The 18,998-nt window shown below is 49.3% G+C and overlaps 1 protein-coding gene across 1 annotated transcript in view; it reads right to left on the bottom strand.

Annotated features, from left to right (window-relative positions):
- Positions 1-18,391, bottom strand: part of PLXNA2 (plexin A2) — a 298,684-nt gene extending 280,293 nt beyond the window's left edge. Inside the window, exon 1 of the mRNA XM_006834051.1 lies at positions 17,712-18,391. The gene's annotated coding sequence lies outside the window, so the exon portion shown is untranslated. The remainder of the gene's footprint in view (positions 1-17,711) is intronic.
- Positions 18,392-18,998: the final 607 nt, after the last annotated feature.

The raw sequence follows: 18,998 nt of genomic DNA, 5'->3' as shown, positions 1-18,998 counted from the left end.
GCAGACTGTGGAACAGACCATCAATTACTCATACGCAAATTCAAACTGAAGTTGAAGAAAATGAAAACAAGTCCACGAGAGCCAAAATATGAACTTGAATATATCCCACCTGAATTTAGAGGTCATCTGAAGAACAGAGTTGATACATTAAACACTAAAGACTGAAGACCAGAAGAGTTGTGGGATGACATCAAGAACATCATACATGAAGAAAGCAAGAAGTCATTAAGAAGACAAGGAAAAAATAAAAGGTCAAAATGGATGTCAGAAGAGACACTGAAACTTGCTCTCCAGTGTAGAGATGCTAAAGCAAATGGAAGAAATGAGGGGATCCGAGAGCTGAAAAGAAAATTTCAAAGATCTGCTTGAGAAGATAAAGCCAAATATTACACCAAAATGTGCTAAGATCACATATTATGGAATCATATAAAAAGTATATGTTGTTGCAGTTAAGTGCCATCAAGTCAGTTCTGACTCATAATGACCCTGCATGGGATTTCCAGTGAGCGGTTGGTGGGTTTGAACAGCTGACCTTTCAGTTAGCAGTCAGTCCAGTGCTTATCCTACAGTGCCACAATAGCAGAGTGACAACCTAAAGCCATCAAGAGCACAGTTGTTGTTTTTGTTGTTAAGTGTCGCTGAGTCGGTTCTGACCCATAGTTACCCTGTATAGGGTTTCTGAGGAGCAGCTGGTGAGCTTGAACTACTGACCTTGCAGTTCAAACGGCCGTGCAATTTGACATATTAATTTACAGCGCCACACCAGGACTCTCCAAGAGCACAGTTAGTGGGTGGGATTTCCCTAAAAAGGTTAAGAAGTGGTTCTTGCATAAAGAAGTTGCTGTTAAGTGCTGTTGAGTCGGTTCTGATTCACAGCAACCCTGTGTAGGATTTTGGAGGAGTGGCTGGTAGGCTTGAAACTCCGGTATTGTGGTTAGCAGTCCAGTGCTTATCCTACAGCACCACACCTATACATAAGGATATAATCTCATCTGGGAATAAGGTTTTCTTTGCTATGTTAATGAGATTATTATATTGGTATTAATGGTGGCGTTGTCAAGTGCATTTGTTGTTGTTAAGTGTTGATGTTGGTTCCAAGTCATAGCGATCTTGTACAGGGTTTCAGTGGAGCAACTGGTGAATTTGAATTCCAGGAATAGGGTGTGTCTTGGGCCAATCACTTTTGAGCTATAAAAGGAGCAGTTCTGGTAAAGACAAAAGCAAGCAAAATGGGGAAAGATGCACGCATCATGGAGATCTCCAAGGAGCTGAAAAGGAATAAGGATTTTCTCCCTAGAATGGGCAGAGAGAGACTTTTCCTAGAGCCACTGCCCTGACTTTGGACTTCTAGCCTCCTAAACTGGTATAGCCCTGTAGGATAAGCACTAGACTGCTAAACACAAGGTTGGTGGTTCAAACCCATCAGCTGCTCCTTGGAAATCCTATGTTGTTCTTAAATGCCATCGGGTCGGTTCCCACTCACAATGACCCTGCAGAGGGTTTCTGAAGAGTGACTGGTGGGTTTGAACTGCCTTGTGGTCAGCAATCCAGTGCTTATTCTACAGCGCCACACAGGGACTTCTGGAAATTCTATACAGGATTGCTATGAGTCGGAACCAACTTGACAGCATTTCACACACACAAACTGTGGGGGGGGGAAAAAAAAAAAAGTTCTGTTTGTTAAAGCCACCCACTTGTATATTTCTGTCACAGCTGCATGAGGAAACCAAGACGCCCACTCTGGTGAATCCTGCCACAGCAGGTGCATGGAGGTGATCCTATGGGCTTTGGACATGGGCCGGGGCTCAAGTCTCACCCCACCACTTCCTAGTTCTGTGTCCTTGACCAGGTGATTTTAACCTTCCAAACTCGGTTTCCTCAGTTGGAAAATGATACCTCACAAGCTTATTGTGAGAATTAATGAGATCCGGGATGTGAAACTGTTTTGTAAACTCTGCAGCTCTAAATAAACATCAGTGACTCGTGTTTCTGTTTTGGGAGAAACACTGTACGAGGACATTGTCTTCATGGAAGCAACGTTTCCCTTTATCATGGGTACAAGCTAGAGGGTTCTGTTTAAGCCCAGGAAAACCCAGTTGCTGTGGAGTCAGTACTGACTCATGGCAATCCCATGGGTATCAGAGTAGAATTGTGCTCCTCCATAGGGTGTCCAGTGGTGGCTATTTCATAAGAAGACTGCCACCTTTCTTCTGAAGTACTTCTGGGTAGACTCAAACCTACAACCTTTTAGTTAGCAACCACGCATGTGTTAACTGTTTGTGACACCTACAGACTCCTCACATCAGGTTGAGAACCCAACCCAACCCAGCTCACTGTCACTGAGTCAATTATGACTTAAAGAGACCCTCCGGGTCACATTAGAACTGATCCCAAGGGTTTCCTAGACTGTCAATCTGTACAGGAGTCAAGAGCCTCATGTCTCTCCTGTGGGGTGCCAGGTGGGTTTGAACCACTGACCATGGATTTAGCAGCCCATCACTTAACACACTGTGCCACCAAGCCTCCTTGCAGTTCAGGTTAAGAGATAACTATTGTACAGTGCACAGGGTGACCCATCTCCCCCATTCCTGCAACCTAGGCCTTTCAGAAGGGGCCCCTCACTGGTCTGAGGCCTCTAATAGCTATGCCCACCAGAGTTCTCAGCTTCACTCTCTCCACCTCACCGGATCCCAGTTCACTCTCCCTTCATCCTCATTGTCCTTGGGTGATTTAAGAGCCATTTGTGCTTTTTTTTTTTTTTTCCACTGACTCTTCCAAGCCCTGTGGCAGGAAAGGAGGGAGTAAAGGAAGAAAGAGCAAGGTTGATGCAGACAAGGAAGAGGAGGGAGAGATGCTGGGATAACAACATACAACAGTCTGGAGGACCACAGAGCCACGTTCTTTGGACTCTTCCATATAGGCCTGGCCCAGCATACAGGATGAAATTCCTCTCTTCCTTATCTTCCCTTGCTTCTGCTTCTCCCCAGTGCTTTTCTGACTGACAACCAGCCCTGGAAAAAAAAGTTCTAGCTTCTTTTATACAAGGAGGATTCCTAAGCTGGCGGTGCCCCCACTCTGTACCTTTCCACCTTCAGTTTTCTATTATTTTTGTCTGTTTGTCTGAGACTTACAGCCCTCATAGCAGCTTCTCTTCAGCAGTAGCATGTTCATGTTTACCATAGGGAGTGGGAAAATGCAGTGGGGCTGGGTGGAAAAGGCACAGGGAACCTGAGGGGGTGAGGAGCATCCCAGGCAGGGCTCCGTGCTACCTTCTCAGCTGGGGGACCCTTAGACACCTGAAGTAGCATAAGCCCATCAGTAAGGGGCCAAGGGAGACAGACTTTGGAGGCCCTATCAGCTCCCGGATGTCTGAGGGAAAGGGAAGGGCAGGCCACACTAAGGAGGAGGCTGAGACAGGAGAGGAATGTGCTGAGGGGAGACCAGGGGGCTGTCAGGCAGCACAGGGTGGGAGGACCCCAGCCAGCGGGGAGATGAAAAGAACTCCCTGAGTGAGAATCTGGCTCCTGATGATGAATGGGGTGTTCGAGAGAAGCCTGGAAGAGGGTAAACAGCCAGGAAGGGACCAGGAGGGAGGGGTGAAGAGAAAGAATGTTGAGGTCAAGGAGCAAAGAAAACGCTCCGGGAATGATTGATTCAAGATTCAACATGTTGCACGCTGGGATGGACACACATATGCACACAGATGTGCGCAGCCACGGGTCCTCACCCCACACCCAAGCAGAGGTGTGAGCAGGTCTGCTTTGCCCTCTCCCAGACACACTTCAGCCCCTCTGGAAAATCATTTGTCTGATGTTTTGCCCTGAGGTTCCAAGGAACCCCACTGTAATATGAACTAGCATTTGTGCCACACATTTAATTTTCACTCAGAATTTCCATGCATGAAACCACTAATATGCCCCTCACATGAGCAGGAGAGAAAAGCAGCAGGAGCGTCACTCCTCCACAGGTGAGAAGACTTGAGTGTGTAATTGAGGTTAAAGATCTTGGCTGACGTCAAGGCAGTGGAAGGAGCCCTGGTGGTACAATGGTTAACCACTGGACTGCTACTAACAGGTCGGCGGTTCAAAACCCACCAGCCTCTCTGTGGGAGAAGACACCTGGCAATCTGTTCCCGTAAAGATTACAACCTAGAAATTGTAACAGTTCTACTCTGTCCTGTGGGGTCACTGTGAGTTAGGGTAGACTGAGTGGCACACAAGAGCAACAACAAAGGGATGTGGAAGGCAGCATTTGGTGCTGAGATGTGTACTTGCCTCTCCATGTTACCCTGACACTCACTGGGAGCTTCATGGAGGGATCATTAACTCCAGAGACCATGCTCTGCATCCCAGAAGGCCATCGTAGGCGAGCGACTGTTCCCATTCTTCCTAGAATGGGGAGCACTGGATAAGGAGCTGGGGCTCACGGTTGAGGCTGAGCTCTTGAAGACCCCCTGGGAGAGTTGAGAGGAAAAGGCCTGGGGTCTGGAAAATCCTGGTCAGCTACTGAATGCCTTTTGGCTCCTGCCCAACCCTGGCTGATGGGAAGGAGGTCTGGGGAGGGGATGAGGCCTAAAGGACAGTCCTGGGGGCTTGCACAGATAGTGGCCGATGGAACTCATCCCAAAGCAGGGCTTTGCAGGGGAGAGAGGCTGCGGTACCACAGGTCTCCCCCTTTCCCTCCCAGCTCCCCACTTCTGAAGACATTTCCAGAGTTACCCCAGATACACCTCTAGCCCAGACAGTTCCTACTTGCTTCCTAACTTCCCCCACCTCCTGCCCCCTTTTTCTCCCAGCCCTCTACCCTGGCCCCGGCATTCTTCAATTCCCAGCCTTGGCAGATCACTGATTAATTCAGGGCTGTTTAATAACCCTTCTATTTCGATGAAACAAGCTGTCTTGTTTTCTTTATTTTTAACACTGACTTTCGTTTCTTTGCTAAGCATCTTACTGTCATTTAAATTTCTCTGTCTCCAACCAAGCTGATAATAGACTGGAGTGAGCAGCTGCTTCAGTCCTGTTTATGACAATGATGTGAAGTTAGAGCTCTGCAAGCAAAGAATGGACCCAGTCTCAGTTCAGAGAGGTCTGGCCCTGCTTGGAGAGGCAGTGCTAATTTTAACATGATTAGGAGAATTCAGGCTCCAGGGGAGACCTGGGTTAATCCCAGCCTGGTCTTCCGGGCACCCTGCTCTGAGGCCAGCCCTGGGGGTGTGAAGGTGTGAGAGCCAGCTCTACTTACTTTGGAATTGAGGACAGCAGCTGAGGAGGGAGGAAGTCATTTTGTACCTGACACTCAAGTTCACTTTTCAACGGAGTCTTTTCCTCCACTGAATTTACTGAGCAGCCAAGAGGGACACTCAAAGTTACAGGATCTGAGGGGGTGGTGGAACATCAGTCATCATGGACTGGAATTTTCTCTTCAATGGAGAAATCTCTTCTTGGGCTCTTCCAACCATTGCTTAAATTCCCTTAAGAACATAGAGCTCATTCTCTCAAATGACAGCCCCTTCCGGGGTTGGATGGCTCTGGTAAATCATCCTCTCTTGTGATACACACATGTAACTTGTATGACAGCTATTTGTCTGCACGCCTTTTGCCTCCTGCCATACTGCAAGCTCCTTAAGGGTTTAGACAACAGCATGCATCTTTCCCATAATATCTGGTACACAGTAGACAGTCAATAAATGCGTGTTCAAGCAAATTAAATAATATGCCAATTTCAATCTCCTTGCAAGCAAGGCAAGGTTGGTGAAACTGACCATTTTGCTCTACCTGGACAAGTTCCCTGCCCCTTCCTGTCGTCAGACCAGAAATTGCCGCTTCCTCAGGAACCAGGGCTTGGTTTTATGTTCCTCCGGGTCCCCAGGGGCTGCACAGCTGGTGGAAAGTTTGGCCAAGGAAGTTGAGGGCATGCAGCTGAAGTCAAACAGGTGGCCTGGAACAGGCTTTGCAGATCCCAGTTACCCTTTCATTGCCTCTGGGTCAGCTCTGGCTGTCCTGGGAAAGCTCACAGGTGCGTGGGGGCTCCAGCCTTGGTTGGCCGGGCACTCCCTTGGCCTCAAACTCCCCCTCAGCCTTCTGAAAGCAGGGAGCTCTCTGAGCCTCCCAGTCAGCACAGACTGTAGGCAGCTGCTGGGGTCATTGTCTTACCCTCTTCAAGTTGTGAATGCTGAGTTTATAGAGACAGAAACACAAACAGCCCCCACAGTGCCTCTCAAGCAGGGAGGGGCTGCTGGGCCTTGCCAGAAGGTTTGACTCTGTTCAAACAGCAAGGCTTGCTGTGGATGGAGGCAAGCTGGTTGGAGCTATTTGGAAGGGGTGGGGAAGAGGCGCTTTTGATGCCACCCTGCCCAATGCCATGGAGAGGCATCGAGTATGTCCTGAGGGCTAGTGGACGGGCATAGAAAAGAAGCTAGTTCTCTGGGGGATAGCGCTTCACCATGAAACATGACTGCTTAAAACCCAAGAAGACATGAATGAGGGAGGTTTACGGGCACAGGGCAGACGAGACTGCAAAGACAAAGTGGTAGATCAAAGGTGTGCTGGGCTAGACTGGAGCAAGCAAACCATCTAGAAATTGAAGAGCAGTGAATAGTAATATGCGGTGTGATTCAGGGCAATCCACTCTTTTGGGCCTGGGTCTCACCTCCATTATGTAGACCTGCTTACACCTGCTATCAAATACTCAGGGGTATTTCCTAAATATTTACATAGAACACTTATGTGTTCGGTAAATCAGTTTTTTAATACTATTAAAAAAAAGAAGAAGAAGAAAGAAAATTAAGGAAGCTTGCATCTGGGGCTGTCTCCTTTTGTAAGGAGTCCTGGTATGGAACTGTGGGTTAATGAGCTGGACTGCAAAGTTGGTTTGAACCGCAAGGTCCATGGTTCAAGCTAACCAACCGCTCCTTGGAAACCCTATACAGGGCCACTATGGGTCAGAATCGATTCAACAGCACTTCACAACAACAACCTCTTGTAACCACCTTCCCAGACTCTGCAGTTCTGACCAGGGGACAGGTTTATTCTCCCAGGATGAGGACTGTAGGGGAATTTCTTGGTCTAGTGAGAGACAGCTGATGCTTCTCCCCACACATTGTGTTATCTTTTGACCCATGGTTGTTGTTAAGTGCCTTCGAGTCGGTTCTGACCCATAGCGACCCTGTACAGGGTTTCCGAGGGTGTAAATCCTTACGGGAGTAGAAAGCCTCATCTTTCTCCCGCGGAGGGACTGGTAGTTTCGAACCGCTGACCTTAAGGTTCGCAGCCCGATTTGTAACCACTACGCTACCAAATATCTAGTTCCCAAAAGTGGGGTCCATTTGGGCTCACAGATGCAACTTGTGTACCTGCTCTGTGTTCTGTCTGTCCTGTGCACGTCCACACTCCTAGGAGCTCTGTGTGTAAGGTGTACTAGCCCTACTGTAGGCAGGCAGGCAGGCAGGCAGGGGCCTGTGAGATCTACCCTGTCCCCTGTTACAAAGGGGTTGACTCCCAAAGCAATGCCAATAACCAAGTGTATGGCAGAATCCTTTCTCTCTGCTTTTCTTCAAGCAGAAGGCACCCAAACTCCGAGAGCATCAAATGAGTTCCAAGTCCATACAGGTGGTCCCAGTGCTAGGAATGCCATCAGCTTTCTTCAAAGTTTACAGCCTCCACTGAGCCCTTGGGGCACTCATACTTCCACACACAGACATTCTTTAAACAAAACCTTACTTGTCTCCCACATTTCAGCCAAATTCAGGGGCAGAGAGCAAAAGATAAGAAAAATGCCCCTAAGTGTCATTAATCGGGTTCTAAGTTGAAAATAACTTTACACATTTGTAGTAATTGTCATGGTTCCTAGCACTCCTAACACCATCTTCATAGTCCTAGCTCCAACAACAAGGGCCAGTGAGAGTACCTGTTGTCGTTGTTAAACACCATCGAATCAGTTCCGACCCATAGAGACCCTGACTAGGGTTTCCAAGGAGCAGCTGGTGAACCTGAACCACCGACCTTGCAGTTCAAATGGCTTTGCAGTCCAGTACATTGACCCACAGTGCCACACCAGGCCTCCGAGAGTCCATGAGGAGCCATGAAAAGCTTTCATTCCCACCAGACGGACAGATGGAACAATTGAGACTATAGCAATCATAGAGGACAGAGGAGAGTTACCCCAAGTAGAGTTATTAACTCCCCTTTCTGCCAGAGTTCTGTGGTTCCTTATCTCTTTGCTGTGACCAGGGAGCAAATGGGGTAAAAGCTGGGACAGCTACAGGTGTGAAGGTAGACCTTTTGTTCCTGTACATTAGGACGCCCATTCTTCACCACTAGATTCTTCCTGACCATTTGTTTCCACCCCGCTTGCATGAGGGTCCACACCTCTTGCATGAGGTTTTCCAGCTTCACAGGGGGTTCAGACCATTTTCTTCAAGTCTGTCACAGCTGGGATCTCAGATACAGGCACCCTGGGGCCCACTCAGAGTTGGGTGGTAGACTTGAATCTTGTTAATGTCTGGTTAAACCTCACAGGTATATTTGCCTAATCTAAAACCTGGTGGTATGGACTTTAATCCCACAGAAGAGTAGCTCAGGTGAGATGGGGTGGGGGTGGGGGGTTCTATCTTGCCAGGGCACTGTGAAATCTTCAGACCCTCCCTCTTCTGGAAAATACCATCACCCAACTAATTGGAGCAGAGAACCTGGAGAGTTGTACTTATTCAGAGGAGGGGACTCCTGTCTGTGGACAAGGAAGGAGCCCTCCTGGGCCTTCCTGTCTGCCTTCAGGTTGGGTTCCTGCTGAGAACCCAGGCTCCACAAAGTTCAGAAAATAGGCCCTTCTTCTTCTTGTATCTTTGTTCTTCAGCAGGAAAAAAATGGGAAACTGGGGTGGGGGGGAGGCTGTTAAGGGAGGTGGGAGGTCAGAGGCCAACGTAATATTTACCCAGCTCAGCCAAGGCCTTTCGTTTTTATGAAACAGGAAACCACTTCAAAGAGGCAACATCCCCTCCTGCCAATTGGGTCTACCCACGGGTCCTCTGCCTGCACAGGGCACGGCTTTTCCATAAAGCCTTGCCTTTCCTTCTGCATCTTCCACTCTCCCCCAAATAGGGCTGAGGGCTCGCCTAGACTCCTGCTCCTCCTGGCTGCCTGCTCAGAGATGTTAAATTTGTCCACAGTCCCAGAACAGTAACAGTTCCTGTTGTTGTGTGGTTAAGTGCCTTCATGTCACAGGAAACCCTGTGTGGGGTTTCCAAGGAGCAGTTGGTGTATTTGAACCACCAACCTTTCAATCCAGTATCTCACAGAGCCACACAGTCTCTGGGCTCCCTGAAATTCAGAACTTGTTTCTGCATTTCTGTTTCTGTCCAGTGGTGAGCCAAGTAACGCCAGCCATAATATCAGTTTGGGGTTGGAATTACAGTTCCTCATCTGATGCCTCCATTCCATTACCAGAGCAGAAAGTAAGAACTAAGGGTAGGAAAGGCCTTAGAGACTGGAGTCCACACTTGCTGTACATTTTTGGGATCACAAATGACTTCTCTCAGAGATATATAAATACACATACCCATACGTTTCTGCATAGGTTATCCAAGATTTCATAGGTTTCTCCATCAGTGATGGTTTTCATGTTGTTGTAATGCCAGAAACTATGCCGCCAATATTTCAAATACTAGCAGGGTCACCCATGGTGGGCAGGTTTCAGCAAAGCTTCCAGACTAAGACAGACTAGGAAGGAGGACCTGCCAATTTACTTCTGAAAATTAGCTAATGGAAACTTTATGCTTCATTAGCTAACTTTTAGGAGTTCTGGTGTGGTAGTGTAGGATAAGCACTGGATTGCTAACCAAATGATCAGAGGTTCAAACCACCTGCCACTCCTCAGAAACAGAGGATTGCTATGAGTCAGAATCAACTTGATGGCACTTTAACAAGAGCTAACTTTATGTAGCTCATAGTATGTCTGAGAAGCTTGTTTCAGACATGCCATCAGGAGAGACCAATCAATGGAGGAGGACATCATGTTTGGTGAAGCAGAGGGCTAGTGATGGTGTAGGAGGACCTTATTTTGATGCACTGGGTCAACAGCTGTAATGATGGGCTGGAATATGCTGGTCATTGTGAGGATGAGGCAGACAGGACCATACAGCATTTCATTCTGTTGTACATGGAGCCCCATGAGTAGGAACTGACTGAACTGTAGCTAAGAACAAACAATAGCAAAGGCCTCTTGAATCCTCAATATTCCCCCTGATTTAGAGCTCCTGATTCTCTCGTTCCCAGCACAAAGCACCCTTTGGCATCTTTGCTGTGGTCTTCCCAGTCTCTATTCAAATATAAGTACTATCTTCTTCCATTGTGGGATTATTAGAAAGTATTTAAGTTTCATTGAAATCTACCTCTTTCTACCACTAGTCCTCTTAGATCTAATCGCGGGTAAATTTGAATTTTCCTTTACAGGTCCCACCTATTGAATAAGTTCATTCCTAAAAGAATGGATGAGTAGCAACAGGCTTCTGGGTACTTAAATGTAAATAAGTAACAGTAATACCACCTCCTGATGAGTCACACTGCCAGCTGGAGTGGGACTGGAAAGGAATGGCATTTACATAGAAGAGAAACTGAAAACTCCTCTGAAACTGACAAGGGGAGAGCTTGTGCTAAGATGCTGATGAATAGAAAACAACTCCAGTGGAGTCCATTTTAAATCCACAGAAGAATATGAAAAGGGACAAAAGAAATGGTTAAGGGTCATACTAGGAGTTCTGATGTGGTTCAGTACTGCAAGGTAGGTTTGAACCACAAGGTTGGTGGTTCAAACTCGCCAGCCGCTCCTCAGAAAACCTATACAGGGTTGTTAGGAGTCAGAACCGACTAGATGGCAATTAGCAACAATAAACAACAGGAATCATACTGGGAAGATCTCAGGTACCCAGTTTCTCCTGGAAATGCATACTTCCCATGTACGGGAGAAAGATGAGTCTTTCTGCTCTCATAAAGATTTACAGCCTCAGAAACCCTATACAGGGTCACTATAGGTCAGAACCGACTCCACAGCATACCACCACCACCACCACCACCACTACCATTGATTTAGAGTTATCCTAGGTGGGGCAAATGGTTAAGCTCTCATGTACTAGCTGAAACCCCACCAAGAGGCACCTTGGAAGTCAACCTATACAGGGTACAATTCTGCACACCATGTGTTGTTGGAGTTGACCCAGTGGTGGCAGCGGCAGCTAACAACAGCAAACAGTGACTTAGAGCAAAAGTTTTGAGGGATTTCTCTGACCTCATTTCCTCTGAACCCCTATTACTTGGTTAAACACACTTTGCCTTGCACTGAAGTTATCTAAGGATACTTATGCATCTTCCCCTCGCCCGGTATGCTGTAAACTCCATGAAGGTAGGATCAATTCCTTTTTCCATCTTTGTACCAGGAAAAACTACATTCCTAACACTTTGTAAGCATTGGCCTTCACTTAGTAAACTTAACTGGACTCCAATTCTTGCTCAGTGTCTTCCTATTTGGTTTAGTGCAAAGGGCAAAAACTGTGGTGTCAAGATCCAGATATGAAGATAAACACATTTAAGTTGGGAAGAATGTTTAATTCTGCTCTTTACTCCTCCTTTTTCTGTCCCCTCAAACAAGAAACCAAGGTAGGAAGAGAGACTGTTTAAATACAAAAAGAGAGTCTCACAGTAAAATTTCCCGGAGAGTGTTGAAGAGACACATTGAGGGTACTCAGTCAGAAGCAGGGGCCCTCTCAAAGCCTCAGAGAAAGCTGGAGATTGAGAGAGTGCATATGTGTGTCTGTGTGTGTGTTGGGGGGACACAGAGGAAAGAGGTTCCTTCAACAGCTATTCATTCTGCACCCTAGAACCCCTCCTCCTCCTTCTTCCTGAAAGACAAGTTGAACTTTCCAAGGGCAACTCTATTGCCTTTTATCTCTCATCCTGAAAGTAATTTTAGCCAAGGAAAAGCAGGATTAAGCTTTCATAACATGATACATTTATCTTGTTTTTCTTCTTTCTGTCCTGTCCCCTCCCTTTCCTCACCCTTGACCTCAGGTAAATTTGAGCCAAAGGGGAGCCACGATTAAATATCAGGGGATGGTATCACATCTGAAGAGATGCTGTTCTCTGGCCCCCTGCCCATCCCAAGACTTCAATGTTTTTCCACACCCCTGTTAGATAGTTATTATCTCTCCTCAGATGAGAAAAGCCCCTGGACTCTCTTCTCTCTCAGTAAGTCCTCTGCTGAAATGAAATGGGGAACTGTAATTCAGAGAAAGGTTCCCACAGAGAATACGAAGACAAAAGATTAAATCAGTGATACAACGTTGACATACACTAAGTTCCTGAAAGGTCTTTTGGAAAAAGAAAGAAAGAAAAAAGATAAATAAAAAGGTCTCCTTAGGAGCAGTTTTTGCTACTACCGGAGAGTGTTTTGAAAATCTACACTTAGGGGAGCTGGAAGAAGGGAAGAGAAGAAAAGCTTCCTTGGGGATGGGCCAAACACTTCTAGTGCTGATAGAGAAAGCCTGCCTTCTAGATTGAGAATGCATCCCACCTCCACCCCAGACACATCCTGCTGGGACAAAGCCTCTCCCAGAGCCTCTCACCGCCCTGGTGCACCACTGCTTAATGCGACAGGCGTCTTGTCCCCTGCACCCAGACATGGGCTCAGAGGTCCCAGTAGCCATAGGACCTTCTCAGTTGTGGTTTTTGGGTAGTGACAGCTGGGAGTGTCTAATATATCTCATCTATTTTTTTCTACTCCAAAAAAATAAAAAGCACAAAAGCCACTGTTTAGGGCCAAACCTGGTTTTCAAGAGTCCCCTCTAGTGGACATAACCTGCTACTTCAGCTCCCCAATTCAGCTACAGCCTGCTTACAGGATCTGTGGAGAGAGAGAAGTGCCCCCCTCCTCCCCCATCTGCTGCTGTCTGCTGTCCTGCTCTTGCCCCCACCCAACTCTTTCTTCCTGGGTTTGCTCTCCACTCTGTCAGCTTCTTCACACTGTCAGTCCATCTGTCTGCATTTCCGCTTTCTGTCTCTCTTCCTTTATCTGTGGCCATTCCTACATCTGGATTTGAATTTTGGCCTGCATCTCCTGGCCACCTGTTCTGTGTTCTCTGGGGCTCAGGACTCCAGGTATGACTAGCTGGGGATGCTTCTGGCAAGGCCTTGGATCAAATGGTTTCATCTTAGAGACCTATGAGCCAGAGTCACAGCGAGGAACACTAGGAACACCAAGCTTTCCTGGAAGAGAACGGAACTTTGGCAACAATGACAACTTTCCTTCTTCCCCATTATACCCCAAACAAAATTGAGTTTAAAGGGATTTTACACACACACACACACACACACACACACTCACATATAGTTAAGCCATCTATAACTTGAGCTTGAAGCTCTTGCCAGCCCACTCCCCTCAATCAAAGCTCCTACCCCCTGCCTGCTTTCCCCTCTGTGACATACATCCTGCCATGCAAACAACTGGCAATGCCTGGTAAGGGGACAGCTGGTAGCAGGTGGGAAGAGTGTTCAGTGCAGGGGAAGTGGGGAGAAAGTGGTGGGTGGGGGAACACAGACAGGAGTCTAGGGACCGAAGGGAAGCGACTGTGCTGTTGGAGCTGGGGGGTGGGGGTGGGGGGCTAGGGAGAACATCTGCTGGCCTTCAATGTTTCTGAGAGAGATATCCTTTCACCCAAAAGAGAGATATGGTCTGGGCAGGGCAAGGGGTTAATAGTTAACCAATTGTAGACACAGGGAACTTTTTTGCATTGCTCAGGCCTAAGCCTTTTATTTCAGCTCTCCACCCTCCTTTCCTCTTCTCTTTTTACACTCTATCCCAGTAGGGACCCTGCTTTCTGACAAAGAACTTTCTCGCCTCTATTTCTGCCCTCAAATTCCAGATGGAACAGTGTGGACCTAGATAAAGAGGTTCCATATGCCCCAATACCAGGGAATGGGACCTGAGAAAGCCTGAGGGCTAGGCAGAGGAGAAAGGGGATGGCCCCTTCTGACCATCCATCCCTGGGCGCCTCCTTGGGACTGAGCTGTTTGACCCAAGCAAGAACTGCCTTTCTCTGTCTCTGCGGGGCTCACCTTTAGAAATGACCACAAAAAAATAAAAAATAAAAAGAAGGGGACGCACACCCACCCCTCATTTACTCTAATCAGGCATGAAATCTTTGTAACTAAGTGAAAAAAACTGTTTCCCATAAGGGGCTCCTTTCCATTCATCATTGTTTGAACTGAGCATATGTGGAGGGGAGAAACAGAAAATGCACATATAATGAATTGATAGCAGATGCCCCCTGGCCCCTGGGTGAGGATGGCACTGGAGGGAGATGGGAAGGGAATCCCTCAGCTGGAAACCTCCAGCACTTGGAAGCCTGTTTCTACCAGTTTTCCCTCTGGACAGTCCTGAATTATTTCTAGTTAACAGACTGTAACACAATGCTCCAGTCTCTTTATGATCAGAACGGGGTGGGGGTGGGGGGGCTTGGGGCTCCTGGCCTCTCCATTTGCCATGATGGACAGAAGTATATTGTGTCCCAGGCTGTGTGTGCAGAGACAGCTGTGTGGCAATGCAGGGAGACAGCTGGGTGTGTGTGTGTGTGTATGTGTGCGTGCATGCACGCATGCTGCTGAGGACAGGAATAGCCTCCCCCCACACCAAACCCCACGTCTTAGGGGAGGCATCATAGAAAATGAGGGAGGATAGAGACCATAAAAACCCCACACAGTGACGCGTCAGCATCATAAATATTTCATAGTACCTATTTCACAGAACTGGCGAGTTTAGGCTGCTGCCAGCTGCAGCCTTGTATATCTAACCATGTCACTTGTGTGCTTGCTTGTAACGTGCCCATGAAATAAAGATTAGCTGCATAATCAGAAGTATTTGTAAACGAGAAAGGGGCCTAGTCTAGAAGTGGCTGTTCTTTGCGGGAGTTTTCCTTTGAACCTCACTTTCAGTGCAGACTCCAGAAAAACAGATGGTGAACTTTTACATTCATCACACCTGCAGCTTTGGATGGTCAAGAGAACAGTAGGAGTGAATATTTCCCTGAGCTCTGGAAACAGTGGTAGGTATTCAGACAAGCTCTGACAGACGGGCCACCAACCTTGTAAGGACATGGTTTCAGGTGATGGAGATGTGACACTGTTTACTATGCATTATACTTGGGTGGAAGGACCAGTCAGCAGCCCTGTCCTGTTCCAGACCTGGAGAATCCCCCCATCCTCATAGCCTTTTCATAGGGAGGGCTAGGCAGGGTTCCTGGGCTGACTCAAGGTGCTGGAGCAGAGGGGACCTTCCTTTCTGTACTTTATCAATTTGGATACTGCGCCTCCTAAGCAGCATCGCCTCTACACATCACTCCAAATGCCATTTCCATTTAGCTGCTTTGCAAGCCAATTTGCCCCATCCTAATGCAATTTGCTGAGGAAAGCGAGGGAGCGGAGAAGGCAGTTTGCATGGCTCTCCCTTTACTAGGAGGTCCCTGAAGAAGATGGGCTGCTGGGAGCAGGCAAGGGAAGCATCTAGTTTAGGTAATGTAGGCTGGCTAGTGTTGGCAAGTTCAGGGATGAGAAGGGGTCAGGAGTGAGAGGCAGAGATGCCAGGTGGAAGAAGGGAAAAGAAAAAGAACCTTGCTAAAAATTTTTGACAGCTTCTGCTCTCCCTTTCCTTGGTTCTCTATCCTCTTTCCTCACTACCTCAAATGCCCCCAACCCCACCCCCCTCAGGTCACTGAGAAGGAGGTCACAGGTAATTAGTGCAACTACTGCTTTGTAAGGTGAGGGGAAAGTTAATGAATTCTTCTCTCTTCAAACCTGGAGGTCAGAGGGGAGAGGGCTGTGAGCAATTCAAGGAGCCTTCTATGCTGGCTGCACAAAAGTTGTGCATTTCAATGAGAAATAGCTAAATTCTTCCAGCCAAGGCTATCTCTTCCAGAGGCTTTGTGGTTCGCCCTGTGTAAGGCCCCAGATTCTGAAGCCAGCCCAGAGAGAAGAGTGAAGTTTCAAAGTCTGGGAAAGAACCCGAGCAAGACAGGAGCCTGTATTGTGAGGGGGAACAGAGAAGCTGAATCTGACACCTGCACCCTAAACGTCCAGCCCAGCCCAGACACTCATCTTGTCTTTCTGCTCATAAACCTTGTCCACTGTGCTAAGGAATAGAAAGAGGAGGGTGAAGGAGTCTTTCTCCACATTTCTGTGGATTCCTCCAAGTTGATGGAGCCTCAAACTACTCTCACAAACTATAGCTAGTGGTCCCATCCTCACAAACCAATGCAGCCTTATGTTCATTGCATACCTACTACTGGTATGCCACTGTTACTAGAATCGCTACCAAGGGCCTGATGCCATTTCCATTTCCCCCACCACTGGGTTCTTCTCATTTCCAGACCCTTGATGTTACTGTTGTTAAGTGTCGTGGAGTCAGTCCGGACCCATGGCAGCCCTGTATAGGATTTCTAAGGAGTGGCTGATACCTGACCCCAAACAGCCCTAGTGGCACAGTGGTTAAGTGCTTGCCTGTTAACCAAAAAGAGAGTGGTCGGACCCACCCAGCCGCTCTGTGGGAGAAAATATCTGGCGATCTACTCCCGTAAAGATTACAGCCTAGAATGCCCTGTGGAGACAGTTCTACCCTATCACACAGGATCACTATGAATGAAAGTCAACTCGACTGCACCTAACAAGAGACGGAGAGCCTCCCAGTAGCTAGCCCAACTTTCCCTCCTCATATTTCTATCTCTCCTGAGAAGAGCAGTCTTGCACCTCCTAGGGCAAGGGTCATGGCAAACATGTGGATATTTTCAGGAACTAGGAATGTTCATTTCTAGGGACTCTCTGACCAGCTAGAATACCGGTGACTCTTTACAGAGACTACCTGTGGGATGGCTGAAAAAGGACTAGATTTTGTTAAGATTCCTACATCATTTGTGGGGTGGGGCAAGAAGGAGCACACGAAAAAAACATTCTCCTCCATGGTTCCTAAGGAGCCTCGGGAACCCTGAGCGAGCTCCACTTCGGCCCTCAACCCTTCCGTGTGGGGTTCTTTCGGGGCGCTTCACCCCACGGGAGTACAGAACCAGGGGGCATGGAGAACTTACGCCCATTCGGTGCCATACAATAGCTTCCCAAGCCTCTGGGAACCCGCATAAATGAGGCGTTCCCCTCAGATTCCCTAGTCCCCTTGATTCAAAGGAACAGCGGCCACCAGAGACTCCAGCACCAGAGTGAACGCCCCCAAATCGAGCGCTGGACTCAGTGGCCTTGGGCTGTTTTGCTCCTGCCCCGGAGGCCCTCTTTGGGCTCCACCTCTTGGGACAGCCCTGCCGCCGGGGTGCTTCCCAAAGCCCGGAGACCGCCAGCAGGTGCGCGGTGGAGGCGCGCCTTGGAGCGCTGTAGCAGACCGCAGCCTGGGGCTAGAAGCCGGTGGCCGGTCAGGCTGCCCCCGGCAAGAGGCGGCGGCTCTGTATCCTCCGGCTTCCGAGCGCACACCGCGTTCCGGCCAGCGAAAGTGGCCCGGCGGGGCCGAACCCAGCCACCTCTCCAAGGACTCGCCCGCGGCGGCCGAGCCCCGCGGTCCGGAGTCGGGACCCCAGAGCGGTGGATACAAGCGGAGCAGCCAGGGGTGTGCGCGCGTTGGGGGAGAGGGCGAAGGGCGCCGCCCGCTCCGAGCGTCCGGCCCGAGCCTTGGCTTACCCAGCTTTGGCGACGTCGGTCTGTCCTTCCGTCCCTGGTCTGTCCGCCTGGGCCGCGGGGCTGCCGAGGGTGGCACGCTGCTCCTTTTCCTACTTGCAGCTCGGAATCACGGGCACGACAAAATCCACATGGAGTCTAAATTCATTAAAATCCACGTCAAGCCACCAGCCACTTATCTGTATTCCAGAAGTGGCCCCGCGGTCTCCGGTCCGCGCGCCCCTCAGTCCTTCGTAGCCCCGCAGCAGCCCCGCCGGGTGCAGTCGCCGGCTCGCGGGGGGCACCCGGAGGCTCCGAGGGGGCGTATGGGGGTGGCTGGCAGTGCTTCTGCTTGGGAAGAAGCAGCACACCGGCTGTCTTCAGATTTTTCCACCGCGACTTTCCGGGCTCCTCTGACATCAGCAATCCCGGCGCTTCCTTCCCTTCTTGCTCCCCGGCTCGCTCACAGTCCCATTTCCTCCGGGAACCTCGGAGGTGGAGATCTATTTAGAGGCTGTCTCCGCTCGCGCCTTCGCTCGCGTTCCCGACCACCGCTCTTCAGCTCGCGGGGTCTCTCTCTCTCGCGCTTGGAATCGCTCGTTCTCTAGGCTGCAAAATTCCCAGGAACTGCGCTCGCCCGCCCTCCCGCTTCAGTCTGGCGCGGACGCTACTCCGCCCGGCAGCTCCAGCTCCCGCGGCGGCGGAGCCCTCAACGCCAGCCTCCCTATATTACCATGCAGCTCATTATCATAGAGGCCGCGCGCGTTAACCCCCTCCGTGCCGGCCGCGCCCGCCGCTGGCACCGCCCGCCGCAACCGGGCTCCGGCCCCCTCCCCCGCCCGCCGGGACGGCCTCCTCTACCAGCTGTCAACAAAGGAGATGCAGGTTGGGCATCCGGAGGCTGCTGCGCTGCCCGCCCCGCGTCCGACTCAACCCGGACCCCGGCCACCTTAAGTGGCCAAAGGGGCCACGAAAATCCTGCTAGGGCCTGGGATTCAGGTCGAGGCCTTGAGAGCCCCGAGAGCTCAGCCCCCGGTGGGGGAGCTCAGGAAGCCAACCGAGTGGGCGAGGGCAGTGGGGACTAGGGTGCCCCCTTCCTCAGCATCACCTGTCACCGAGCACATCCTCCATACCGCCCCTTCTGTAATTTGAGTAAAAGGGTGCGTTGGAGAGGCACAGACCTTGCCTAATAGGGTTGAGGCTGGGGTCTGGAGATTTGTGAGAGCAAATGTCCTCTTCATATGAATTTTTAAAGCCAACAAGCTGTCAAATGAGGTTTGTGGTTGTTGTTACTAATTATTATATATATAT

Source organism: Chrysochloris asiatica, unplaced genomic scaffold (genome assembly GCF_000296735.1).
Source record: "Chrysochloris asiatica unplaced genomic scaffold, ChrAsi1.0 scaffold00009, whole genome shotgun sequence".
NCBI classification, from domain to species: Eukaryota; Metazoa; Chordata; class Mammalia; order Afrosoricida; family Chrysochloridae; genus Chrysochloris; species Chrysochloris asiatica.
The sequence above is the reverse complement of the archived record's forward strand: the minus strand, read 5'-3'. Positions and strand labels throughout refer to the sequence as shown.